Source organism: Callorhinus ursinus, unplaced genomic scaffold (genome assembly GCF_003265705.2).
Source record: "Callorhinus ursinus isolate GAN/ISIS: 27379988/994484 unplaced genomic scaffold, GSC_fseal_2.0 scaffold19, whole genome shotgun sequence".
Classification (NCBI taxonomy): Eukaryota; Metazoa; Chordata; class Mammalia; order Carnivora; family Otariidae; genus Callorhinus; species Callorhinus ursinus.
In genome coordinates this window covers 32,541,894-32,569,607 of record NW_027397081.1, presented here as the reverse complement: position 1 = coordinate 32,569,607, position 27,714 = coordinate 32,541,894, and the positions used below count along the sequence as shown (strand labels likewise).

The 27,714-nt window shown below is 38.6% G+C and overlaps 1 long non-coding RNA gene across 1 annotated transcript in view; it reads right to left on the bottom strand.

The window, feature by feature from the left end:
• Nucleotides 1-27,333, bottom strand: part of LOC112840135 (uncharacterized) — a 108,934-nt gene extending 81,601 nt beyond the window's left edge. The window contains exons 1-2 of the long non-coding RNA XR_003212404.2: nucleotides 27,262-27,333; nucleotides 11,790-11,917 (exon numbers count right to left, since the gene is read on the bottom strand). This is a non-coding gene — a long non-coding RNA (uncharacterized lncRNA). The remainder of the gene's footprint in view (nucleotides 1-11,789; nucleotides 11,918-27,261) is intronic.
• Nucleotides 27,334-27,714: the final 381 nt, after the last annotated feature.

The window sequence follows — 27,714 nt, the reverse complement described above, 5'->3', positions numbered from 1 at the left end:
CATCGAGGAAGGTGAGAAGTGTGGAGACATGGTTTGGGGGAGAAAGAGATCACAGGTGTTATGGATCGGAGGGAGCCCTGGTCACAGAGGGAGAAGAGTGTACAGAGGAATGCACAATAAGAATACTTTCCCAAAGCCATTGACTCGGAAAATGAGAGGGACTGATTTTTGTGATTTTGTAGTCCATCAAGCTCAAAGAGTTTTAGAAGTCTGAGACTTGGCTAGGATACAGCCCTGAGGGCTCTGCCCTACTTCTGGAAAGAAAGCAGGTAAGAAACCAAGGGATCAAAGGCACAATCTGAGGATCACCTAAAGTGCACAAGGAGAGACTGTTCCTTCTTCTGGGAGTGCATCTGTGAGAGGTGAATTTCACAGAGTCACCTCTCAGGGGACAAAGGAACCAGCAGGCACCATTTCCCTTCCCTGCCCCACAGCATATATGCAGAGACACCTGCTGAGGGCCACTAAATCAGAAACTGGCTGCTTAGCCTGCTTTGCTCCAAATCCCACACACTTGCACTCTGACACATCTGCCCTTCTTGGTTAAATCTGCATCTGTCCCAATGTGACAAGACCCTCTCCCAGGAGACCAGTGCAGCTACCTGCCACACTAGGTCCCTAAAGTTTAGAATATTAAAAGTCAGCAGGTTTCTCTAAGGTAGAGCCCAATGTGCAGTGCACTGCTCCAGACACACAAGCAACCCGGAGGCAGACAGCATGAAAACAAGAATCTGAAAAATGCCTGGGATGCAGAAGGGAAAATTATTCGCTCTCCAGGGAGTGTGAAGCAGCAAACACTGAGAGCAACAAATACTGAGTCCCCTCTCCAGGGAAAAAGGAGCTGGCTAGTGCCATTTCCCAGCTCCTGCTCCTCAACATAAACCAGCTTCAGTAAATAGCACAGCACCAACACTGGATGCCTAACCTGATTAAACCATGCTCCCCCCTCTCCCCACCCCATGTTTTGCTGGTACTGCTTTTTTTCCAGAAAGTATGCCTAAGGAATAGTGCAACAGGCCCCTTCCTCAGAAGACCAACAGAACCTTCTACACCCACCACATCCACCAAACATAGAGTTCTATAAGGCTTTAGTTCTAGTGGAAGTAGCATCAGGTCTCATTTAATAAGCAGACCAGAGCACAACTAGTTAAAACTCATCACACTCTAGCCAAAGTCCAAACACTACCTACTGCAGGCAAGTAGAACCTCTGCACAGATGACTAACCTGAGTGCATACAGCAGACACCAGAGACACTCCTTGAAGTGCCAGGCCCTGGACACTATATGACCTATAATTCATAAAGCCATTATTCTCAGGAACAGGAGACATAACAGGCTTTTCTAACACAGAGAAGACAGACACCTAGACAAAATGCCAAGATGGAGGAATTCATTCTAAGGGAAAGAACAAGAAAAGGTCATGGCCAGAGATCTAAACAAAACAGGTATAAGTATATGCCTGATGGGAAATTTAAAACAATTATAAGGATACTCACTGGGTTTGGGAAAAGCATGGAAGACATCAGGTGAGACCCTTATCACAGAGATAAAAGAGCTAAAAAACAATCAGGCAGAAACGAAAAATGCAATATCTGAGATTCGAAACTGAGTAGATGTAATGACCACAAGGATGAAAGAAGCAGAGGAACAAATAAGTGTTATAGACGCTAGAATTATGGAAAATAATGAAGCTGAGCAAAAGAAAAATTATGGATCATGAGAGTAGCTTAGGGAACTCAGTGACTCCATTAAACGTAATAACATTCATGCCATAGGAATCCCAGAAGAAGAGAGAGAAAAGGGGGAAGAGGTTATTTGAGGAAATAATACCTGAAAACTTCCTGAATCTGGGGAAAGAAATAGATATCCAAATCCAGGAGGCACAGAGACCTCCCATAAAAATCAACAAAAGCAGGTCAAAACCAAGACACATTACAGTTAAATTTGCAAAATATAGTGAAAAAGAAAAAATCCTGAAAGCAGCAAGACAAAAGAAGTCCCTAACTTACAAGGGAAGACACATAAGGCTAGCAGCAGATCTCTCCTCAAAAATTTGGCAAGCCAAAAGAGAGTAACATGATAAATGGGAAGAATCTTCAGCCAAAATACTCTATCCAGCAAGGCTATTATTCAGAACAGAAGAAGAGATAAAGACTTTTCCAGACAAACAAAAACTAAAGGAGTTATAACCACTAAACCAGCACTGTGAGATATATTAAAGGGAGCTCTATGAGTGGGCAGGAAGGACCAAAAGTGACAAAGACTATAAAGAAACAGAGAAAATCTCCAGAAATGAAAAAAAAAAAAAAAAAAATAAAATGGCATTAAATTCATACCTATCAATAATTACTCTGAGGGGCGGAGCAAGATGGCAGAGGAGTAGGAGACCTGGATTTCCTCTGGTCTCAGGAATTCAGCTGAATGGGGATCAAACCATTCTGAACACCTACGAACTCAACAGGAGATCAAAAAAAAGAATAGCAACAACTCTGAACAGAAAAGCGACAACTTTCTGGAAGGTAGGACATGCAGAGGAGTGAATCCAAGGCGATATTTGGGAGGATAGACGGCGAAGGAGTGGGCCTCCGTCGGCCGCTTCTGGCAAGTGATAAAGCCACGGAGCACAAAATTGGAACTTTTGGCTCCGCTGAGGGACGTCGCTCCAGTGGCTAAGTTGCGGGTGGAAAACTCACAGGACAGTGTGGTCTCAGGACCCTCAGGGTCACAGAAAGACTGGGGGTGCCGGAGTGTGGCAGAGCTCCCAGGTATTAGAGCAGGGAAGCTGGCTGCAGAGCCGAGGCGTGGCTCTCAGCTCGGGGTTGCCGTGAACTGTGATCCGCGGCCCAGTCGGGCCACAGCTCCTCCAGCAGGGACCCAACAAGCGGCAGAGCCAGGGAGACTCCCCTAGAGACGAAACAATATTAGAATTGGGATCCCAGAAGAAGAAGAAAGAGAGAGAGGGGTAGAAGGTATATTGGGACAAATTATAGCAGAGAACTTCCCTAATGTGGGGAAGGAAACAAGCAACAAATTCCAGGAGGCACAGAGAACCCCTCTCAAAATCAATAAAAACAGGTCACCACCCCAACATCTAATAGTAAAACTTAGGAGTCTCAGAGACAAAGAGAAAATCCTGAAAGCAGCTCGGAAGAAGAGATATGTAACCTAAAATGGCAGAAACATTATATTGGAAACGTACCTATCCACAGAGACCTGGCAGGCCAGAAAGGACTGGCATGACATCTTCAGCACTAAACGTGAAAAATATGCAGCCAAGAATAGTATATCCAGCTAGGCTCTCATTGAAAATAGAAAGAGAGTTAAAAAGCTTCCAGGAAAAACAAAAACTAAAGGAATTTGCAAACACGAAACCAGCCCTACAAGAAATATTGAAAGGGGTCCTCTAAGCAAAGAGAGAGCCTAAAAGCAGCATAGATCAGAAAGGAACACAGACAATATACAGTCACAGTCACCTTACAGGCAATACAATGGCACCAAATTCATATCTTTCAATAGTTACCCTGAATGTAAATGGGCTCAATGCCCCAATCAAAAGACACAGGCTATCCGATTGGATTAAAAAACAAGACCCATCAATATGCCGTCTGCAAGAGCCTCATTTTAGACCCAAAGACACCCCCAGATTGAAAGTGAGGGGGTGCAAAACAATTTACCATGCTAATGGACACCAGAAAAAAACTGGGGTGGCAATCCTTATGTCAGACAAATTAGATTTTAAAACAAAGGCTGTAATAAGAGATGAAGAAAGACACTGTATCCTACTTAAAGGGTCTATCCAACAAGAAGATCTAAAAATTGTAAATATCTATGCCCCGAACATGGGAGCATACAATTATATAAGGCAATTAATAACAAAAGCAAAGAAACACATTGACAACAATACAATAATAGTGGGGGACTTTAACACCCCCCTGACTGAAATGGACAGATCATCTAAGCAAAAGATCAACAAGGAAATAAAGACTTTAAATGACACACTGGACCAAATGGACTTCACAGACATATTCAGAACATTCCATCCCAAAGCAACGGAATACATATTCTTCTCTAGTGACCATGGAACATTCTCCAGAATAGATCACATCCTAAGTCACAAATCAGGCCTCAACCGGTACCAAAAGATTGGGATTATTCCCTGCATATATTCAGACCACAATGCTTTGAAACTAGAACGTAATCACAAGAGGAAAGTCAGAAAGAACTCAAATACATGGAGGCTAAAGAGCATCCTACTAAAAAATGAATGGGTCAACCAGGAAATTAAAGAAGAATTAAAAAAATCATGGAAACCAATGAAAATGAAAGCACAACTGTTCAAAATCTTTGGGATACAGCAAAGGCGGTCCTAAGAGGAATAAATAGCAATACAAGCCTTTCTCAAGAAACAAGAAAGGTCTCAAATACACAACCTCACCCTACACCTAAAGGAGCTAGAGAAAAAACAGCAAATAAAGCAAAAACCCAGCAGGAGTAGAGAAATCATAAAGATCAGAGCAGAAATCAATGAACTAGAAACCAAAGAACAGTAGAACAGATCAACGAAACTAGGAGCTGGTTCTTTGAAAGAAATAACAAGATTGATAAACCCCTGGCCAGACTTACCAAAAAGAAAACAGAAATGACCCAAATCAACAAAATCATGAATGAAAGAGGAGAGATCACAACCAACACCAAAGAAATACAAACAATTATAAGAACATATTATGAGCAACTCTATGCCAGCAAATTAGGTAACCTGGAAGAAATGGGTGCATTCCTAAAGATGTGTCAACTACTAAAATTGAACCAGGAAGAAATAGAAAACCTGAACAGACCTATAACCACTAAGGTAATTGAAGCAGTCATCCAAAATCTCCCAAGAAACAAAAGCCCAGGGCCAGATGGTTTCCCAGGGGAATTCTACCAAACATTTAAAGAAGAATTAATACCTATTCTCCTGAAACTGTTCCAAAAAATAGAAATGGAAGGAAAACTTCCAAATTCATTTTATGAGGCCAGCATTACCTTGATCCCCAAAGCAGACAAAGACCCCAACAAAAAGGAGAATTACAGACCAATATCCTTGATGAACATAGATGCAAAAATTCTCACTAAATACTAGCCAATAGGTTCCAACAGTACATTAAAAGGATTATTCACCATGACCAAGTGGGATTTATCACTGGCCTGCAAGGTTGATTCAACATCCACAAATCAATCAATGTGATACAATACATTAACAAAAGAAAGAACAAGAATCATATAATCCTCTCAATAGCTGCAGAAAAAGCATTTGACAAAGTGCAGCATCCTTTCTTGTTCAAAACTCGACAGAGTATAGGGATAGAGGGTACTTACCTCAATATCATAAAAGCCATCTATGAAAAACCTACAGTGAATATCATTTTCAATGGGGAAAAGCTGAGAGCTTTCCCCCTAAGGTCAGGAACGCGGCAGCGATGTACACTCTCACTAGTGCTATTCACCATAGTATTAGAAGTCCTAGCCACAGCAATCAGACAACAAAAAGAAATCAAAGGCATCCAAAATGGCAAAGAGGAAGTCAAACTCTCACTCTTTGCAGATGATATGATACTGTATGTGGAAAACCCAAAAGACTCCACCCCAAAACTGCTAGAACTCATACAGGAATTCAGTAAAGTGACAGGATATAAAATCAATGCACAGAAATCAGTGGCATTCCTATACACCAACAAAACAGAAGAGAGACAAATCAAGGAGTCGATCCCATTTACAATTGCACCCAAAACCATAAGAGACCTAGAGTTAAATTTAACCAAAGAGGCAAAGGATCTGTACTCAGAAAACTATAAAATACTCATGAAAGAAATTGAAGAAGACACAAAGAAATGGAAAAACGTTCCATGCTCATGGATTGGAAGAACAAACATTGTGAAGATGTCAATGCTACCTAGAGCAATCTACACATTCAATGCAATCACCATCAAAATACCATCCACTTTTTTCAAAGAAATGGAACAAAGAATCCTAAAATTTGTATGGAAGCAGAAGAGACCCTGAATAGCCAGAGGAATACTGAAAAAGAAAAGCAAAGCTGGCGGCATCACAATTCCGGACTTCCAGCTCTATTACAAAGCTGTCATCAGCAAGACAGTATGGTACTGGCACAAAAACAGACACATAGATCAATGGAATAGAATCGAGAGCCCAGAAATCGACCCTCAACTCTATGGTCAACTAATTTTTGACCGAGCAGGAAAGAATGTCCAGTGGGAAAAACACAGTCTCTTCAACAAATGGTGTTGGGAAAATTGGACAGCCACATGCAGAAGAATGAAACTGGACCATTTCCTTACATCACACACAAAAATAGACTCCAAATGGTTGAAAGACCTAAATGTGAGACAGGAGTCCATCAAAATCCTAAAGGAGAACACAGGCAGCAACCTCTTCGACCTCAGCCGCAGCAAATTCTTCCTAGACACATCGCCAAAGACAAGGGAAGCAAGGGCAAAAATGAACTATTGGGATTTCATCAAGATAAAAAGCTTTTGCACAGCAAAAGAAACAGTCCACAAAACCAAAAGACAACTGACAGAATGGGAAAAAATATTTGCAAATGACATATCAGATAAAGGGCTAGTATCCAAAATCTATAAAGAACTTATCAAACTCAACACCCAAAGAACAAATAATCCAATCAAGAAATGGGCAGAAGACATGAACAGACATTTTTCCAAAGACATCCAAATGGCTAACAGACTCATGAAAAAGTGCTCAACATCGCTCGGCATCAGGGAAATCCAAATCAAAACCTCAATGAGATACCACCTCACACCCATCAGAATGGCTAAAATTAACAAGTCAGGAAACGACAGATGTTGGCGGGGATGTGGAGAAAGGGGAACTCTCCCACACTGTTGGTGGGAATGCAAGCTGGTGCAGGCACTCTGGAGAACAGTATGGAGGTTTCTCAAACAGTTGAAAATAGAGCTACCATACGATCCAGCAATTGCACTACTGGCTATTTACCACAAAGATACAAAAGTAGGGATCCGAAGGGATACGTGCACCCCAATGTTCAGAGCAGCAATGTGCACAATAGCCAAACTGTGGAAAGAGCCATGATGTCCATCGGCAGATGAATGGATAAAGAAGAAGTGGTATATATACACAATGGAATATTATGCAGCCATCAAAGGAATGCGATCTTGCCATTCGCAACGACATGATGGAACTGGAGGGTGTTATGCTGAGTGAAATGAGTCAATCAGAGAAAGACATATATCATATGAACTCCCTGATATGAGGAATTCTTAATCTCAGGAAACAAACTGAGTGTTGCTGGAGTGGTGGTGGGTGGGAGGGATGGGGTGGGTGGGTGATAGACATTGGGTAGGGTATGTGCTATGGTGAGCGCTGTGAATTGTGCAAGACTGTTGAATCACAGATCTGTACTTCTGAAACAAATAATGCAATATATGTTAAGAAAAAAAAGAAGAAGAAGATAGCAGGAGGGGAAGAATGAAGGGGTGGAAATCAAACGGTGAGGTGAACCATGAGAGACAATGGACTCTGAAAAACAAACTGAGGGTTCTAGAGGGGAGGGGGTTCGGGGGATGCGTTAGCCTCCTGATGGGTTTAAAGAGGGCACATTCTGCGTGGAGCACTGGGTGTTATGCACAAACAATGAATCATGGAACACTACATCAAAAACTAATGATGTAACGTATGGTGACTAACATAACAATAAAAATTAAAAAAATAATTACTCTGTAAATGGACTAAAGGCTCTAATCAAAAACATAAGGTGTCAGAATGGATAAAAAAACAAGATCCATCTAAATGCTATCTCCAAGAGACTCATTCTACACCTAAAGACACCTGCAGATTGAAAATGAGGGGATGGAGAAATATTTATCATACAAATGGAAGTCAAAATAAAAAGCTGGATTAGCAATACTTATATCAGACAAGCTAAATTTTAAGCCAAAGACTGTTACAAGAGATGAAGAAGGGCACTATATCATAATGAAGGGGACTATCAAACAAGAAGATCTTACAATTACAAATATTTATGCCCCCAACTTGGGAGCACCCAAATACATAAAGCAATTAATAGTAAACATAAAGAAACTCATTGATAATAATACAATAATGGTTGGGGATTTTAACACCCCACTTCCAGCAATGAACACATCATCTAAGCAGTAAATCAGCAAGGAAACAATGGCTTTGAATGACACATCAGACCAGATGGACTTAAAAATATATTCAGAATATTTCATTTTAAAGCAGCAGAATACACATGCTTTTAAAGTGCACATGGGACCCTATCCAGAATAGATCACATACTAGGTCACAAATCAGGCCTCAGCAAGTACAAAAAGATTGAGATCATACCATGAAACTTTTCTGACCACACCATTATGAGATTTGAAGTCAACTACAAGAAAAAATGTGGAAAGACCACAAATACTTGAAGGTTAAAGAACATCCTATTAAAGAATGAATGGATCAATCAGAAAATTAAAGAAGTATAAAAAATACATGGAAACAAATGAAAATGAAAACACAACAGTCCAAAACCTTTGGGATGTAGCAAAAGCAGTTCTAAGAGGGAAGTATATAACAATAAAGGCCTACATCAGGAGGCAAGAAAAATCTCAAATAATCTAACCTTACACCTACCGCAACTAGAAAAAGAACAAATGAAGCCTAAAGCCAGCAGAAGAAGGGAAATATAAAGATTAGAGTAGAAATAGATGATACAGAAACTAAGAAAACAGTAGAATAGATCAGTGAAACCAGGAGCTGGTTCTTTGAAAAAATTAATAAAATTGAAAAGCCCCTAGCCAGACTTATCATAAAGAAAAGAGAAAGTACCCAAATAAATAAAATCACAGATGAGAGAGGAGAAATAACAACAACCAGCACCACAGAAGTACATACAATTATAAGAGAATATTATGAAAAATTATATGCCAATAAATTGTGTAATCTAGAAGAAATGGACAAATTCCTAGAAACATAAAATACCAAAACTGAAACAGGAATTAATAGGAAACTTGAACAGATTGGTATTCAGCAGAGAAAATTAATCAGTAATCAAAAATCTCCCAACAAACAAAAGTCCAGGGCCAGATGGCTCCCTTGGGGAATTCTACCAAACATTTCAAGAAGAGTTAATACCTATTCTTCTCAAACTATTACAAAAAATAGAAATGGAAGGAAAACCTCCAAACTCATTCAATGAGGCCAACATTATCCTGATTCCAAAACTAGACAAAGACTCCACTAAAAAAAGAGAACTATAGGACAATATCCCTGATAAACATGAATGCAAATATTCTCTACAAAACACCAACAAATCAAATCATTCCCCACAATCAAGTGGGATTTATTCCTGGGCTGCAAGGATGGTTCAATATTCATGAATCAATCAACATGATACACCACGTTAATAAAAGAAAGGATAAGAACAATATGAGAGAAAGCATTTGACAAAGTACAGCACCCATTCTTGATAAAAACCCTCAACACAGTAGGGATTGAGGGAACATACCTCAATATCATAAAGTCCATTTAAAACACACACACACACACACACACACACACACACACACACACACACACAGCTAATATCATCCTCAGTGGGGAAAACTGAGACATTTTCCTCTACAGTCAGGAACAAGACAGGGATATCCACTCTCACCACTGTTATTTAACATACTGCTGGAAGTCTTAGCCACCAAAATCAGAAAACAAAAAGAAATAAAAGGCATCCAAATTGGTAAGGATGTCAAACTTTCACTATTGCAGATGACATGATACTATATAGAAAATCCTAAAGACTCAAAGACTCCTCCAAAAAACTGCTAAAACTGATAAATGAATTCAGTAAAGTCACAGTATACAAAATCAATATACAGAAATCTGTTGCATTTCTATATACCAATAAGGAAGCAGCAGAAAGAGAAATCAAGGAATTGATCCCACTTATAATTGCACCAAAACCCATACGAAATCTAGGAATAAACCTAACCAAAGAGGTAAGAGATCTGTATTCTGAACACTATAAAATGCTTATGAAAGAAAATGAAGATAACACAGAGAAATGGAAAAACATTCCATGATCATGAACTGGAAAAATAAATATTGTTAAAAATGTCTATACTATCCAAAACAATCTACAAATTTAATGCAATCCTTATCAAAATGCCAACAGCATTTTTCACAGAGCTGAACAAAACAATCTTAAATTTTGTATGGAACCACAAAAGACCCCGAATAGCCAAAGCAGTCTTGAAAAAGAAGAGAAAAGCTGGAGGCATCACAATTGCAGATTTCAAGTTATATTCCAAAGTTGTAGTCATCAAAATAGTATGATACTGGCACAAAAACAGACACATAGATCAATAGAAAAGAAAACCCAGAAATGAACCCATAATCTTATGGTCAATTAATCTTCAACAATGAAGAAAGAATATCCAATGGAATAAAGACAGTATCCTCAACAAAAGGTGTTAGAAAAACTGGACAGCAACACACAGTTGAATGAAACTGGACCACTTTCTTACACCATACACAAAAATACATTCAAAAGAGATGAAAGACCTAAATGTGAGATAGGAAACCATTTAAATGGTTTTTAGAGGACAACACAAACAGTAACCTCTTTGACATTGGCCAAAGCAACATCTTAAGAGATACGTCTCTTGAGGCAAGGGAAACAAAAGCAAAAGTAAAGTAATGTGACTTCATCAAAATAAAATGCTTCTGCACAACAAAGGAAACAGTCACCAAAACTAAAAGTCAACCCACGGAATGGGAGAAGATATTTCCAAATGACACATCTGATAAAGGTTTAGTATCCAAAATCCATGAAGAACTTACCCAATTCAAAACTTAAAAAAAAAAAAATCTAATTAAGAAATGGGCAGAAGATATGAATAAACATTTTTCCAAAGAAGACATACAGATGGCCAATAGGTGCATGAAAAGATGCTCAACATCACTCATCATCAGAGAAATACAAATCAAAACTACAATGAGATATCACCTCAAACCAGTCAGAATGGCTAAAATTAACAACACAGGAAACATGGAAAAAGGGGAACACTCTTGCACTGTTGGTGGGAATGCAAACTGTTTCAGCCACTGTCGAAAACAGTATGAAAGTTACTCAAAAAGTTACAAATAGAACTACCCTACAGCCCAGCAATTGCACTACTAGGTATTTACCCAAAGGATACAAAAATACTAATTCAAAGGGATCCATGCACCCTGATGTTTATAGCAGCATTATCAGCAATAGCCAAATTATGGGAAAAGCCCAAAGACCCATCAACTGAAGAATGGATAAAGAAATTGTGGTATATTTACACAATGCAATATTAGTCATGAAAAAATAACTCTTGCCATTTTCAACATGGATGGAGCTAAAGAGCATTATGTTAAGTGAAATAATTCAAAGAAAGACAAATACCATATAATTTCACTCATATGTGGAATTTAAGAAACAAAACAGATGAACATATGAACAAAAAGGAGGGGGCAACCAAGAAACAGTTTCTTAACTATAGAGAACAAACTGAGGGTTACCAGAGAGGAGTTGGGCAGGGCATGGGTTAAATGGCTGATGGGTTAAGGAGGGCACTAATAGTGAGGAACACTGGGTGTCATATGTAAGTGATGACTCACTAAATTTTACAACTGAAACTAATATTACACTGTATGTTAACCAACTGGAATTTAAACAGAAGTTTGGGAAAAAAAAAAAAAAAGGAAACCCAAACCTTTCTTACCTTTTCTTTGATGACAGAGAGGACTTAAACTTCAAAAGTTCCTTGGAAGAGAAAAAATATTTTCATCCCATTATTTTGGAAGATGTGTTTGTCATTCTCCTTCCAATGGTTTGGAATCTTCTGTCTTTCTAATGTAGAAGAAAAAGGAAAATAATCCAATAGTTAAGTCTCCATATTGAAATAGACTGATGATTAATTTCCCATTGTACTGCATTTGCAGTGCTCTTCTGTCTTATCCTGCTTCACATCTTCCCATTCCAATCTATTCCACTGAATAATAACTTTCATAAACAGGTTTTAGTCTTTATCTAATTAAACTTTCTCCTCCTTAAACCTTTCAATTTCTTGACTTCAGTGATAACATACCTGTCCTGGAAGTCTACTGAGCTGTTATTTTTCAGTATCCCTTACAGGCAATTTTTTCTCTATTTATCTTTTAAACATTACAGTCTCTCAGGACTGCTCCCACTTCTCTTTTAACTCTACATCCTTCCCCTGGGTAATCTTATCTATTATTTTGATAACACCCTAATATATATTTGCAAGCCAATCTTTACCTGAGCTGCTGATGCACATATCCAACTACGTGCAAGCCAGATGCACCTTATACAACTAAAGTTCAACTGTGTCCAAACCTGAAGTCAGTGTATCTCCATTCAACTGCTCTCCTATCTCCAGAAACAGCACAGTCAACTCAGTTGCTCAGTGCTCGATCCTGTACATAGTATTTATCCCTTCACCTTCTCCAGGCCTCCAAATCCCAATCAAGCACCAATAACTTCCCTCCTTGTCGCCCTTGCCAAGTTTAGGTCCCCCTTTCCTCTTCTCTGGGATATTACTGTGGTCTTCCCATCTATCTCTCTGCCTCCCATATAAATCACCCTCCAGGAGGACAATTAGTGTTCTTTCTAGAATGCATATCTGATCTGTAATTCTCCTGCTTGGAGGAATGAATTCCCCCTTTTGCTCCCACCACTACTCTCAGCACTCAGTTCCCAAATTTACAAAATCCTTCATAATCTGGACCCAACCTACCATTTTATAGGACCACAGTTAGCCCAAATGATACTTCAGTGCAGATTAGATATCCCTTTCTCAGAGCAAATTCAGACCCCTGTCAGAGTAAAAGGCTTGGAGAGAAAAGTGTTGGCTGGATTTTTACATCCAACCCACCTAATGTTTTTGTACAGAGCCCAGAATCCATAATCTCATGTGGTGGTTTATCCACTTAATCTCCTAGATCTATTCCCCCAGTGTGCCACTTTTTCCTCTGCATTTTTGTGCATGAGGTCCCTCTTAATGTCCCTACCCCACATATACCCCTCTTCCTTCACCTAAATCCTCCTCATCTTCAAATCATAATCCACTTTCTCTAGGCTGTCCTCCCTATCTTCCACTGTGACTTTCACTGTCACAGACCATATCGCAACGTGTCATTGCGAACTGTATGCCTTATTCTTACTAAATTAGAAATTCTCGGAGGGCAAGGGCTATGTCTGTCTCACTGACCCTTTTATTCCCAATTCTAAGCAGTTACCTGGCACCTAATAGATAATACATGTTAGATATATCTAAATCACACATTCTGAAACTGCTCCAAAAACTAATCCCAAATTTATTTTTATTCACGCTGACTTTAAATTATAGGTCAGAAAGACCTTAAATAGAGATTGTGGCTAAATCAAAACAACAGTAATGGAAAACCAGATCCCTCAGAAGGATCAAATCACAGTAAAAGAAAAGAATATTGTAAGGGTGGTAAAGTTGACAGAAATGAATGCTATTACTTAAACATCTAAGGTTCTGACTGCCAAGGCCTATATCTCTATTTGCTTCTCATTTCTTTCCTGAAAGCTTTCTTAAAGTTTTGCCTTGAAACCAAATGCTGACTGTCTATATAATTTGAAATGTGATCATTGATCTGATCAAATGGACTATATTCTGCCCTTTCTGAAGCATGTTGAGAAATGGCTCAGTGTCTGTATGTCTTGTCTACTTAGAAAATAGATATGATGCTAAATGTTTAAAAAAATGTGTATGTGTTCCTCCTGGGCTTTTGAGGTCCCTCTGGCCAGACTGGATTCATTTGTAATGGAGATTTTGTACAGATTTTGCAAAATTTGCTAATCCCCATGCAAGAAAAATAACCTTGGGGCATTCAGGTTAACAAGTGGAGTTGCTACAAATTTTGTCAGTGTTTCCTTAGAGTTTGCTTAAGAAACCAGGAACTATAGCAGTGAACTCCACAATTAGGATTATTTTTCTAGGAAAATTCACTGTAGAAGTGATAGTGGCACTATCACCATAGGAATAGGTTGTGGGTGTTTTACGTGAAATACAAGACACAAAAGGCAACTGAGAGTATTACCATGAAAAAGTAGTAGACACAAAATTTAACTCAAAAATGGGTTAAAAACTTAAATGTATGACCTGAAGCCATGAAACTCCTAGAAGAAAACATAAAGGGAGAATCCATAACATGGTTCTGGCAATAATTTTTGGATATGACACCTAAAGTACAAGCATTAAAATAAAAAATAAACAAGTAGGACTACATCAAACTAAAAGTCTCATACAGAAAAAAAAATCAACAAAATGAAAAGACAACTACAGAATCAGAATATTTGTATACCATATATCTGATAAACAGTTAACATCTGAAATATATAAAGAACTCATACGCTTAATAGCAAAAAATAATAATGATAATCCAATTTTAAAATGGGCAAAAGACATAAGTGGACAGTCTTCAAAAAAAGATAAACAAGTGGCCAATAGCTACATGAAGAGATGCTCAACAGCACTCATCATTACAGACATGCAAGTTAAAACCACAATGGTCCATCACCTCAACCTGTTAGAGTGGCCATCATCAAAAAGATAAGAGATAACAAATGCTGGTGAGAATGTGGAGAAAGGAGAATCCTTGTGCATTGTTGGCAATGTACAGGCAATGCCCTGTACAGGCAAACTGATGCACCCACTGTGGAAGACAGTATGGAGGATCCTCAAAGTATTAAAATAGAATCACCAAATGATCTAGCAATTTCACTTCTGGGAATCTATCCAAAAGAAACAAAACCAAAAGATATCTGCACCCTGATGTTCATAGCAGCACTTTTTACATTAGCCAAGATATGGAAATAATCTAAGCATCCAGTGATGGATAAATGGATAAAGTTGTGGTATATATACACAACGGAATGTTACTCAGCCATTAAAAAAAAGGAAATCTTGGAATTTATGACAACATGGATGACACTTGAAGGCATTGTGGTAAGTTTAAAAAAAAGTAAAACAGAGTAAGACAAATATCGTATGATCTCATTTATGTGTGGAATCTTAAAAAAAACTTACAGGAAAATAAATCAGATCTGTAGTAATCAGAGGAGTAGTAATCAGAGTGTAGGAGGAGGGGGAATTGGAGGAAGGTGGTTAAAAGGTACAACTTTCCAGTTATAAGACAAATAAGTACTAGGGCTATAATATACAACATGATGACTATAGTTAACATGGCTATATGATATATATGAAAGTTGTTATGAGAGCAAATCCTGAGTTCTTATAACAAGGAAAAAGTTTGTTGTTTTTTTCTTTTTATTGGATCTGTGTGAGATGAAAGATGCTAACTAAACGTATTGCAGCAATAATTTCACAAAATATGTAAGTCAAGCCATTATGATCTATACCTTAAACTTATACAGTGATGCATGTCAATTCTATCTCAATAAAACTGGAAAAAAAAAGAGAGTGGTGGCCCTTCATTTATCTATTCACTCAAACACTTTTACTGATTATTTGGTGTCAGGCAGTATGTTTGATGCTTCAGGGATAGAGTAGTGACCACAGTGACAGGTCCCTGACCTAATAGATGTTTATATTCTAATAGGCAAGAAATCAGTCCCACTGTTCATGTGATATTTCTTATGATCAGATTGCTCATTCATATCCTACTAGGTATGAAGAGACTACTAGAATACTAGAAGATCATGTCTGTGAGCTCCTTATGCTCTGTTCTTTTCATCCTCTTGTAATCCTATTTTACTGGTACATGTTCTGATTTTTTACTCTAATTCAGCCCTCTTTGGTTGGGATGGGCAGGCATTTTTCTCATTAGGACTCAAGTCTGGGGTTGGAATCTTACAGGCAGTGAGATTTGACAAAGTGGTTTCTTTTCTCATGGAGCCAGTGGTGCAAAGATAAGCTGTCAACTGCCTCTTGGGGTCAAGAGAGCCAGAATTCTCATCCTCTGCCTTCCCAGTCCTTATCCCTCAGCTCTATCAGGGCATTCCATGTGGCCTGTGGCCCACAGAAGACTGGGGTTGGGGAAGCCTATGCAATTCTATCCGAGGACTTCAACATAGCCCAAAGCTTCAGCCACATAAAATCATTGTAAGTCTGAGTGCTGCATATCTCAGGAAAGATATGTAGCCAGTCCCAGAACATAAGAGAAAAGGAGGAAGAGAATAAACATCTCTATTTCTCAGAACTTCTGCAGATTCTTAAATCTTCAACTAGGTGGACTTCAGACACTCATTTTGGAAAAACTTTGTTGTTAAAAATAATACTGTGAATTATATTACTACTATGAATTAACCAATTATTATCTTTCAGAAATTAGAATTGCTTCCTGTGTGATTACAGCAATATCAGACATCTTCCTGGGCTCATTTCCTCTTTATATAATAAGGAGATTGGAGTATAAGACCACTAGAATCTGCTTTAAGACTCCATAGAGTGATCCTCTAGCACTCTTTGGAAATGTAGAACCCTCTAGCTGGTTATAATACCTTAGAATCTGATCCCAAGCTTCTTTTCTGGCTGTGTCTTCTGATTTCTCTTAGTGACCCTCTAGTGCAGCTAAACTGGCAGATGCTAACTCTACTTCACAAGATTTGCACACCTATTTCCCTTCTTGGAATTCCTTTCTCTCCCCTATTTCTTTGGAGTATGCACTATCAGGGAAGGCAGTCCTCCATAGGCACTGAGAGTCCATGCACATTATTTCTGAGTGTGCCAAACTTCAAGGACAATGCAATTTACCACATGCATAGCATCCATCTGGGCTCATTGCCTCTCCCCGTGGGACTTGAAGGGAGGGGAACCAGATGTTTTTTTTTCTTGTGCTGTGAGATTTAAACTGTCTTGCTCTTATCCATTGTCTAATCATTTATGGAGTGGTGGCAGGTTTACTCCTTACCATCTTCTATGAGGTTGGAGTTTTTCCTTTACATGCACACTCATAAAGACCACAAGGTCTCCACAACAAACACCCAAATTCTGTCTCCACAACAAACACCCAAAGATCCAAAGACTTTTCCATCATCCTCTGAACATCTATGTGTTAAAGTTAAAAAGAGTTGCACTACAAGGAAGTTAGGGAAACTGGGGGAAGTTACCATGGCTACAGGTCTAATCTTAGCTTTGAAAGTGTGGTACATTTAATACAACCTTGTCATAAAGTTGATTAGGTGCAGGGAAAAATGACTCCAGAAAACCAAACTCACAACTGACCGAAGTACAAACAGGGACCCAATTTGTTCATTTTCAGTAAGAAATATTACTGCTATGTTCATCTGAAGTGTATCTGTTGGTATGACAAAACATTCTCTCACTACAGGCAGATCTATTTGAGAAACTAAGTTATAGTCACATGGTTCCTTGGTGAGCATGGAATCAGAGCCAAGGGAGTTGGTTGAGTGAGACCAATATATATGGGTAGAATCAGAGTAGGAGTGCTTATGAGCCCTTCTCACTTTACAGATTTACCCACCATAGAAAAGGACAAGTGAAATTCTTGGTGTAGGGCAACATTCTCTAGAGAGCACTTTTCTTCTGTTTATGTTCTACTGCTGCCCATCCATCTACTTCCACATGGGTGCTTCCTCTTTACTGAAGCTTTAGAAATTAGACCATAAATATAATGGAGGGACAGACTTGATATTTGTTGTCTTTTTTTAAGATTTAATTTATTTGGTAGAAAGAGAGCACAAGTGGAGGGCAGAGGCAGAGAGAGAGAGGGAGAAGCAGACTCCCTGCTGAGCAAAGATCACAATGCGAGGCTCAATCCCAGGACCCTGAGATCATGCCCTGAGCTGAAGGCAGACACTTAACCAACTGAGCCACCCAGGTGCCCCTGATATTTGTTGTCTTAAAAACCTCAGGAGCTTCCCAGGTGGAATCTGAAATTGAGTCCCATAAAGCAGAGGGCAAGGAGAGACAGAGGCAAGCCAATCCAAATTAGTAGGTGTCAGGTTTAATAAGCAATGCACTTGAGCAGCCCCAAAATGGATCTCCACACCCACCAGTCAAATCTTAAAAGTTTCCATAAGAGACAATAACGAGGTTCTGTCTTGTGTATGTGCAGGTGGTCTCAGTAACACCTTACTCTCTCTAGGCTGCATCCTTGAAAATGGACTCCTCTTTCCTCTCTCTAATCTATCTCTGTATAAAGCTTAATTCCAATCAGAGCCATGAAAGGGGAAGGAGGGTATGGGAGAGTTACTGATGTAATGTACCACAGTTTAAGAAATTACAATTATTTTTAAAGTATGTACCAACTTTTAAACCTCCAGGATTCTGTGAAATCGAGCCAGAGACCTAAAATCAAGCATGAGAAGCTGACCAATTGGATCCTTCAGGGCAGGATGCAGAAGGTGGGGGTATATTGGGGAGATTGTTTCCTGATGCTTACCTCCAGATACCAGAATTACTCATTATACCCTTGTCTCTCAGTTTCTGGAAGTGCCTTCTGTGTCCTCTGCCCTAATTTTTATTAATAACTAACTTAGCACTTTCTCTCTAATGATAATTACTTTTTTAAACTTTTTATTTTATTTTATTTTTTAATGAGGAGAAATAAGGCCAACAGAACACTGGCATGGGGAAGAGGCTAAAAGTTCAGGGGATAAGAAGTGTTACCTGGAACACATAAGGAAAGCCCACAGGAAGGCCGAAAGTTTGTTATCTCTGGAGCCCAGGACTGACAAGGAGTCAGAAGACAAATGACCCTAGAAAGGACAGATGAGGGAGGCACCAAAACCCTCAGAGGACTAGGACCATTGCCACAGGGTTTCCAGTCAAGATGTCTCCCCTAAGAAACACAGTCATTGGAGGACCAAGAAACTAAGTACCAAACTTCTACTGATTCCACTAGCCTCAAGTTGTCCCTTCATTAAAACAAAGGACTGGAGAAATGTTAAAAAAAAAATGTTCAGGAGCTACTAACCCAAGAAATGCTCCAGCTCCAGTAGCTGGTGGCACACACACAGACCTCAGCATCCCAGCCACAGACAACTTAATTGCCTTTTCAATATCTAGGAATGATCTTCCTGAGGCCTGAGACGAGGTCTCACTCACTGCATCCTTCACTTTACAGAGAAGCCTTTATCTCCAAGTAGACCTCAACTAAATAGGCCCGTCCTCTCCAGCACCACCCCATCCCTTGCTCCACACCCCTACTCACCTCCTATTCATTTTTTTCATAGCACACAGCACAACTTAATATATATTCCTTTATGCAAACAATGAACCATGGAACACTACATCAAAAACTAATGATGTAATGTATGGTGATTAACATAAGATAATAAAATTTTAAAAAAAGAAAAACTATATATATATATATATTCCTTTTTTTCTCTTTTTACTGTCTGTCTTCCTGATAAGCTTGAAAGCTCTATATGTACAATAACTGTATTTACTTACCATGCTTACTCAGTATCAAGGACAATACCAGGCAAAAATAATACAGACTTCATAAAGACTTGTGGAATAAATGAATGAATGTTGATTAGCTGATGGCATGGTAGAAAGTGTTGCAGCTGAATATTGTGTCAACCCTTTAATTCAGGATAGGAGTTTATCTTCAAGAGCCATGTCTGTGCTTGGAACTGGGAACAAATAAGGGCTGGAGTGCTCCTGTTTTCCTGATGCCGACAGGATAATTGCAATATAGGGGTAGTTAAAGGGACTGAGTAGGATTTGGTGATTAGAAATGGAACAGAAGAAATGATGGAAAAAGAGCTTTTGCAGTAATCCTCTTTCATTCAATTTTTATCTCAGAATGCTTTAAAGTTTTCCTTGTGTACCCTGTTTTCAGTTCTTCATTTTTAAATGCATAATTTACACAGCTTCAAAAGAATAATTGGCAACTTATGAATATGCATGTGCATATTTATGATATTGCATCTATCAGCACAATATTACCTTTCTCCTGGCTTTAAAATGTATATATACCTTTACACCTTAGAATAATGAGTCTACATGGATTGGTATCAAACAAATGGTGCTACCATTCCTTATTAGTTTTCCTTGTGTAGTCCTTTATTCCAAGAACAAAGACCATTTTCTTTAAAGGTCGTTTTTATAGAATGCTTCCTTGGGTAATACAAAAAATGAAGAAAGGGTCTGCTTCTGAACATGACTGCATATATTAGGTTAAATCTTTTGGGGCAATACTGTCAACAGTAAAACAATACCTTTAATGTATTCCGTTCAAGTCCTCAAATCTGTGAGTTTCTCTGATTGACCTGTCAACCACTCTGAGACTTTTGACCCTATAAATGAAAGCTAGTCCTCCTATATCATCATTCCAGTCCTCTGGGTCTCCACTACACTAAATTCATTTGCTAATGTTTTTCTGTTTCCTTCTGTTTATCAGCTCACTCTCATCTGACTCTTCCTTTTCTGCTTTCAATATACCCAGGTCACCCCTCCCAGAATTAATGTGGATTGAAAACGTACATGCTTAATATAGATAGTCTTACTAATCCTTACAGCAATCCAATGAAGAAATACTGTATCAGTTAGAGTTCTCAGGTTGCCAGCAATGGAAACCAGCTCTGACTAAATTAAGCAATAGGAAGTTTAGGGGAAGTATACTGAAGTTCTCAGCATCAATGGGCAAAAAACCAAGCTCAGAAATGAACAGAAGCAAAGATATCTCTAGAGAAGTAGGAATCAGAAACTACAGCAATAATTTGTGGTCAGAACGCTGCTACCAAAATAAATGAGTAAATACTCATACTGACATGTTGCTAACTATGTACTAAATTGCCATTATTTTACATAACACATATTCACATAACATAATTTGTAATAAATATTCATTTTTCTGTGTTTGGTGTCTATCTCTCTCAAAGTTTAAAAGCTTCACAAAGGCAGAATCAATGTGTGTTTTATTCACCGATGCATACATAACGCCAAGCACAGTAGCTGGCACTGGATGAAATTGGTACTATTATCATTCTCATTATATACATAAGGAAACAGAGGCATAGGCGGGCTAAATATATCCCAAAGCCATACAGTTGGTAAGTGATAGAGTCGAGATTCAAATATAGATGACCTGTCTCTAAAATCTGTGCTCTTAACCACCATCATACAGATTCCATCCATTTTAGTCTTTTTATTCTTGTGGTCAAGATTAGACTTCCAAAGGACCCATCCAATTGATATTCATTGCATCACATATATGCCCATCAGCAAAGGAAGAGTGGGCCCATGATTACCAAGCCACTAAACTCAGTTCACTGAGGAAGCAGTAATTCCTCCAGAAGAAATCAGGGTACTGCAAAGAAGATAGAATGGGAAGCCAAAGAACAACAAACATCTTCTCGCAATGACCTTCAGGGAAACTCTTATCTTCCCCATTTTAAAGATTAAGGAACTGAGGCATGAGTATATATTATAATGCTTTTTTTATGGTGAATAAACTGACTGTATGGGTTAAATGGTATCCCCCAAAATACATATGTACCCAAAATCTGTGAATGTGAATTTATTTGGAAATAAGTTCTTTGCAGATGTAATCAAGTTAGGATGAGGTCACACTGGATTAGGTTGGGCTCTAAACAATGATTGGTGTTCTTATAAGAAGGAAGAAATTTGGATTCAGACGCACAGAAAAGGAGTCTGTCATGTGATGACAGAGGCAATGATTAGAGTGATGTCTACAAGCCAAGGAATGCCAAAGATTGCTGGCAAACACAAGAAGCTATGTAAAGATAAGGACAGATCCTCCTTAGAGCCTTCACAGAGAGCACAGTCCTACCCACATCTTGGACAGACTCTGGCCTCCAGAATTGTGAGAGAATAATTCCCCTTGTTTTAAGCCACCTAGTTTGTGGTATTTTGTTATAGCAGCTCTTGGAAACTAATATGCTCAGGCTCAAAAAAATTAAGGTATCCTAAATAACAGAAGAATATTCTGTATTATATAAGGCTTTTTCTCTTTTCCTTTTCTTCTAATCCTTATGCCCTCACTCTACCCCCAATCCTCAGCTACCAAGTTCTCCCCCAGATTGCCTAATATATCCCTCACTCCTACCAACTGCAACATCATTTTGAGACTTATTCCTCCCATAATCTTGACTGTTAATCTCCTTCTGGACAAAGTGAACTCAAATAGTATTTCATTCCTCAAGGCCTATTCAACTTTGAGTTAAGATACACTGGTATACTAACTCAGAAATAGTTAAAGCACAGTAATGTAACATTTCCATTTAAAAAAACTTTATGAAAATGATCACAGAGGATGAAGGAATTTGGCTATCTAAAACATTCCATCCTTTGGTTCACACTCGTGTGTCTAAAAACTCTGCTCCCTTTTTCTAAAAGTATTGACATTTGGCCTCTTACACACTTTGAATCATTATTCCTTCTTTTAAAACTGTAATCTCTTGGGGTGCGTGGGTGGCTCAGTTGGTTAAACATTGGACTTTTGATTTACATTCAGGTCATGATCTCAGGGTCATGAGATCAAACCCTGCATCAAGCCTTGTGTGGAGCCCTGCATCAGCTCCGCATAGCACTGGGCATGGAGCCCGCTTAAGATTCTCCCTCTCTCATATGTGCTATGGTGAGCGCTGTGAATTGTACAAGACTGTTGAATCACAGATCTGTACCTCTGAAACAAATAATGCAATATATGTTAAGGAAAAAAAAAAAGAAGAAGATAGCAGGAGGGGAAGAATGAAAGGGGGGAAATCGGAGGGGGGAGACTAACCATGAAATACGATGGACCCTGAAAAACAAACTGAGGTTTCTAGAGGGGAGGGGGGTGGAAGCATGGGTTAGCCTGGTGATGAGTATTAAAGAGGGCACGTTCTGCATGGAGCACTGCGTGTTATGCACAAACAATGAATCATGGAACACTACATCAAAAACTAATGATGTAATGTATGGTGATTAACATAACAATAAAAATTTTTTTAAAAAAGATTCTCCCTCTCTCTTTCTTTCCTTCTGCTCCCACTCTGTGTGCTCTCGCTATCTCTCTCCCTCTCAAAAAAAGCCAAAAACCAAAAAAAACCAACAACAACAAAAACTAATCTCCTGGGTTGAGCGGGGGAACTTTAACTTTCTGAAACTAGCCACTTTGGTTTATCTTCTTTCTTATAACCTATGACTTCCATCATGCTAAGCCAAAAAAATCTGTTTTCTGTTCCCCTTATATCAGTAGGAAATTACTGATCTTCAAATAAGCAGAAAACCCATCTTACAAATAAGATGTTATTTAGTATTTAGCAAAGAAGGAAATGGGAATGGTTGTTGATTCAACCAGCTAGTAATGTTTGTCCTTTGCCTCTATGCGGCAGGCACACTTCTAAGCACTTTATTTATATTCATTAGTTCATTTGATGTTCATGAAAACTTAGAAGGTAAATATTATTATCACTATCACTTTATGTATGAGGAAACTGAGGCACAGGCAAGTTAATAAAAGCCTGGTGTATTAATTTTCTAGGGCTGTCATAACAAAGCACCACAACTGGATGGCTTAACAGAAATATAGTGTCTCACAGTTCTGGAGGCTAAAAGTCTGAGATCAAGGTGTCTGTAGGATTGGTTCCTTCTGAGGGCTGTGAGGAAGAATCTGATCCATGCCCCTCTCCTGCCTTCTGGTGGCTTGCTGGCAATCTTTCCTGTTTCTTGGCTTGTATACACAGTACCCCAGTCTCTGCATTCATCCTCACATGATTTTGTTGTTGTTCATGTTTAAGTATTGTACTTGTCTTGGCTTTATGAGCTATGAATGCTGATGTGGTTGGTATAATCAGAAACATTCTAATAAACAATGTGGGAAAGTACATGAATAAAATTAACCTGTGTGAAAAGTAGGGTAAGAAAGAGAAAAGATTATAAACGGTGTATGGTCCCAGGCTCTTAGAAGTGCTTTGAACATAGATAAAGGGATATTTTAAATAACATTACAGTCTCATTTTGACAGCATACAATTAATTGTATGATTTATGTTTACTATTTCATGTTTCAATTGTATGGTTTAGAAAAGTTCATGTCCTTTTGAACCACAGCATTCATTATTCTGCCTTCTCCCATAGCATACTTGCAATAAACTACGGAAGAACATAAAGGATAGATGGAAAGGACTCACTTAGGGGAAAAAAAAAATTTAAATGTGATGACCATTTGGTGAAATTACTGAAATGAAAATAATAGGTTTCCATTTCCAGAGTAATAAAATCAATTTTCTTGACTACCCATTTGTCCCATGGTAGATGTTAGAAATAATAAAAGGTTGTCAGTCCTTAGAAATAAGAAATGATAATTCCCTTCTAACAAGTAGACTCTCCACACTTTCTTTACATTATCTGACAGTCTTGACTGCATCAAGGATCTCTAAAATAATAATTATCTATAAAACAATGAACAAGCTACTAGGTTAAGTAAATGCATAACTTAACCTTTAGCAAAAGAAAGAATATATCAGAACAAAGTTGACTATTAGACTTTTTCCCAATATTATTAAATCGACCTGACAACTAAATTCACTTTAAAAACCATTACAACTAGAATTACCCTAGAAACCTAACTTAGGAGATTTGAAGAAAAAGGCATCTTGTAATTTTTTATTTTGTTGATGTATATCCAGTAAGTGGGAATTTTTTTTAATCGCACAGCACATAACAAAGGGGCAAGGAGCGTTAGATGGAATGGAATGTTCAAAATTTTATATGTTAATATCCCTCTTATGTTATTCAAGTAATCAAGATAAACCAGTTTTAGATTGGTACATAGGGAAACGGAGTCAGGAGACAAAGGTGAGAGGCAGATTTTGTGATGTCACAGAATCTCTTTTCCCTAGGATGAGTTTTAATTTCTTGCAGAAGATGCCTGGCATGCCTGCTCTCATCAAATATATCAGAATCACAGTGGAAAAACACAGTTTAGACTCAAAATAGATGGGACATCTGTACCAGATATATCCTTTACAGTGGCTTGAAATAGAAGACACATGCTGACCTTAAGAGACAGCTTTGCAAGCCATGAGACAATTCTATGGTAAATTAGCTTTCAGTCATTGTAGCATGCAACTAGAGGAGCTCAGAAAGAACACTAGCACAAGGCTTTAGGTAAATCTATAGGAACAGAATGCATATAGGTGGTTGCCTAGGGCTGGGGTGAGAATGGGGATTAACTGTTAAAGGGAGGATGGATCTTGTTGGAGAGACAGAAATGTTCTAAAACTGCATCATGATGATGGCTGAACAACTCAATAAAATTACTAAAAATCATTAAATTGTACACTTAAAATGAGTGAATTTTATGGCATGCAGATTATACCGCAAAAGAGTTTTGTGGGGTTTTTTTGTTGTTGTTGTTGTTTTTAAGGAAGGTTTTAAGATAAAACTATGGCACCTCTGGGCCTACATCAAATTTCTACACAGCTGTGGTTCCAGGAAGCTTCTGGAATAAACTCCGAGAGGTGATAACAAGAATATTTTTCTCCTCCAGTATTCAGGAAACAAGCAGGAGAATAATTAATATCAAACTCAAGTCACTAAAATACCATCGATAGCTCAGATCCCTAAAATCTCTTTTCCTTCCCTACACTTCTTGACAGTTTTGATAAGAATATCCAAACAATAAACAAAAGTTATAATTTCTCTATAAAAGTTCTCATTTGGGTACTAAACATTATGATGCTAGCAACCCAAACTTGTTTTCCCATGCAGGTTCCAAAAGGAAACTGATTTGTGTTATCAAGCCAGGTCCAACATTCCTAATGCAGATAGGAGGCAGTGCACACTGACAGCAGTCCCTAATACAGAAGGACCAGGTCAAGAGCTAGCAATCATGGTAGGACTGCTGGGGGAGCCTGTTCCACATATGCTCACCATGTCTAACCTAGGCTTGAGTTATGAGATTTTTGGAAAATTTGCCTTGATTTCCAATCAGCCAAAGAAAAAGCATATTTGTGTTTTTCTTTTCTTTCAGCAGAGAGCTTCATCACTATATGCCTCTTATAGGCTGAACTGTGCCCCCTTATGTTATAGACTAAATGTTTGTGTCCTGCCAAAATTCATATGTTGAAGCCCTAATTCCCAATATGTCTATATCTGCAGATGGGACCTCTAAGGAAGTAATTAAGGTTAAATGAGGCCATAAGAGATGATCCCTAATGTGATAGGATTAGTGTCCTTATAAGAGACGCAGAGAGTACTCTCTCTCTTCTCCCTCCACCCCTGCCCCCTCAATGTAAGGACGGAGTGAAAAGGTGGCCATCTACAAGCCAGGAGGAGAGCTCTCACTACAAACCTACCCATGTGGCACCTGGATCTTGGGCTCCCCAGCCTCTGGAACTATGAGAAATAAATGTCTGTTGACATAGATGTCAACCAATCTATGGTATTTTTACAATAGCTCTGGAAAACTAATACAGTACCCTCCTCAATTTTCCTGGGCTCCTTTTTCTATCTCAGGTAAGAGGGACAGGTTTGAAACAAGGAGATATAAGATAAAATCCAAGATCAAACACTTTGAATTTTCCTCTCCGAGCACAGTCTCTAGACACTGTTTTTATGAGAATACCTCATTGTCTCTAAATCCTCCCTTCACCTTCTGCCAGCAATCCTCTTCTGTGACTGTCTTAGTCAGTTTGGGCTGCTATAACAAAATACTAAGTGGCTTATAAAAAACAGAAATTTATGTCTTACAGTTCTGAAGACTGGAAGTTTGAGATCAGAGTATACCAGTATGGTCAGGTTCTAATGAAAGCCCTCTCCCAGGTTGCAGACAGCTGACTTCTCATTATATACTTAGATGATGGGAAAAGAACAAGGGAGTTCTTGGAATCCTTTTTTATATAAGGGTACTAACTTCATTCATGAGGGCTCCATCCTCGTGACCTAATTACCTCCCAAAAGCTCCGCCTCCTAATACCAACACACTGGGGTTAGGATTTCAATATATGACTTTTGTGGGTACACAAGCACTCAATCCATTGCAGCATCCTATTATGATTTACCTCTTTACCTCCTCCTCAGCTTGTTATTCTTCTATGCTTTTCTGAATCTACTTGCCTCCCTACCCAGCTCAGTCTCAGGGTCTGTTATTTCAGCCATACATACACTATAATCACAGTTTTCCCCCTACTCTTCCTTGACATTCTCTCTACCCTCTATTTCAGCTGTTCCCAAACTTCAATTGCCCTGGATGCCCCAGTTACCAGGGTGTTGCTTAAAATTGCAGATTGCCAGTTCCAATCCAGATCTCCTGATCCACTGAAAGAAACTCACTGGGGGTAAGGTCCTAGAATTTGGATTTTTCTAAAGATTCTCATGTTATTCTGATGTCAAATATGATTTGAGAGTTATTAGCAATGACACTCCCTAACCAGAATGACCCTAATATTCATTTTCCCTCCTTCTTAGATGTGAAGCATTTCAACAGAGCATTACAATGCCACACTGATTGGATCTTCTATGCTTCAAACCACTTGATGAAATTTGGATCTTCTGACTCCTCAAAATATTTTCAGTATAGTTTATTGACTTCCCTTTAAGTTTTCCCAGTCACTTAAATACTCCCTCTTCTGTGTCTTATTCTTACACTACTTCCCTCGCTCACAGCAGGAAGCATTCTTGCCATGTTACTAAGAAAATATAGGCCAGCAGCTTTC